Source organism: Vigna radiata, chromosome 5 (genome assembly GCF_000741045.1).
Source record: "Vigna radiata var. radiata cultivar VC1973A chromosome 5, Vradiata_ver6, whole genome shotgun sequence".
Classification (NCBI taxonomy): Eukaryota; Viridiplantae; Streptophyta; class Magnoliopsida; order Fabales; family Fabaceae; genus Vigna; species Vigna radiata.
The window spans coordinates 2,602,456-2,604,156 of NC_028355.1; the positions used below are offsets into that span (position 1 = coordinate 2,602,456).

Genomic DNA, 1,701 nt, shown 5'->3' on the forward strand with positions numbered 1-1,701 from the left:
CTGGACACGAAGAAGGTGGTCAGCTAACTGAAGCAGTAAGGCAAAAACCTTACTGTGTGGTACTGTTTGACAAAGTAGAAAAGGCACACATATCTATGTTTAACACTCTTCTTGAAGTCTTGGATGATGGAAGGTTAACTGATGGCCAAGGCCTTACTGTGGACTTTAGAAACACAGTCATTATCGTGACCTCTAACCTTGGGGCAGAACACCTCCTTACAGGAAACTCTTTAATGCAAGCACATGATAAAGTAATGCAAGAGGTATATTTATTGGCACAATTTTTATTACAAATGATTGAGTTTTTTTTNTGTGTTTTCTTTGTTGTGACTCGTGACTTCTGAATATATTTTCAAAAGGTAAANAGATATTTTAAGCCAAAACTGTTTAGCCGGCTTTGTAAAATTGTTGTATTTGATCCTCTTTCGCAGGAGCAACTAAGGAAGGTTGCAAGGTTACAGATGAAGGACATTGCTTCTGGTCTNGCTGAGAGGGGAATTACAATGACAGTAACTGATGCAGCTCTTGACTATAGCCTTAGTGAGAGCTATGATCCGGTTGGTATTATTATCATGATGATATTGTAAACATTGTTTACTGCACAACAGAGGTTGTAAGTAAGTACTTAATAAGGTTTTTGTTATGTTTCAGGTTTATGGTGTCAGACCAATTGGGAGGTGGCTTGAGAGAAAGGTTGGGGCAGTTATTGCTAAAATTCTTTTGAAGGAAGAAATTGTTGAGAACTCAATAGTTTACATTGATGTTGCTCCTGCGGGTAGCGAGCTAATCTACCGAGTTGAAAAGAATGGAGGGTCGGCTAATAACTCTGTATGACCCGAGAGAGGTTCAAGTTGATGCTTTTGGTTCTTTTGAACAATTTCTTTTCATACTTTCGCATCTTCTGAATGTTTTTTTCTGAAGAACGTCGTCTTATAAATGTTGCATTTTGCTTTTGTAAGTTGATGTTTTTCTCCTTTTGAGCAACTTTTTTTCTGCACGTAGTTGTTGAAGGATGAATATCCCTAATGTTGAATTTTGTTTCAGGAAATAAGCTAAATATAAACTAAATGTTATTTTTCTAATTCTGATTCTCACTTAAATCACTTTCTCAGCAAATTGCAAGTTTATATTTCATTTTCTGATGAATATTAGTATTGGTCAGAAAATAGGTAAACAAAGAAGATTTATTAAGGATAATATTTGTTACTTGATATTAGATTTATTAAAATTAATTTTCTTCTGAATGAACAAATTGTTTCATTATTCGTGCTTATGAATTTAAGTATGTGCTTGGAAATTCTTAAAATCAAGAATTATTTATATTAATTCACAAACTATATTTAAGTAGTGATTTAATTCTAAAAAATCTTAAGAATAAATTGAGTTCACAAAAGAACAAATATATACACATAATAAATATTAGTACAAAAATCATATTTTATGACGTACAAAAACGAACTATGGCATACATAGTTTTGTACGTTATAATAGGTCTACATATTTTATGACGTAGCAAAAATTTACGTCATAATAGTCTGAAAATATTACGACGCAGTTTCTAAAATCAATCCATTTTTTATATGAATGTTGGAGAAAATTGTTTCGAATTGATATTGAGTAAAATAATCTATGTTCACATTTATTAGAGTTATTTATTTTTTTATCATAATTTGTTAGATTTTGCTACCATTTTTTATTTCG

At 31.7% G+C, this 1,701-nt stretch overlaps 1 pseudogene; it reads left to right on the forward strand.

Moving 5' to 3' along the window:
• LOC106760065 overlaps positions 1-908 on the forward strand; it is a 6,128-nt pseudogene extending 5,220 nt beyond the window's left edge.
• The last annotated feature ends 793 nt before the right edge of the window (positions 909-1,701 follow it).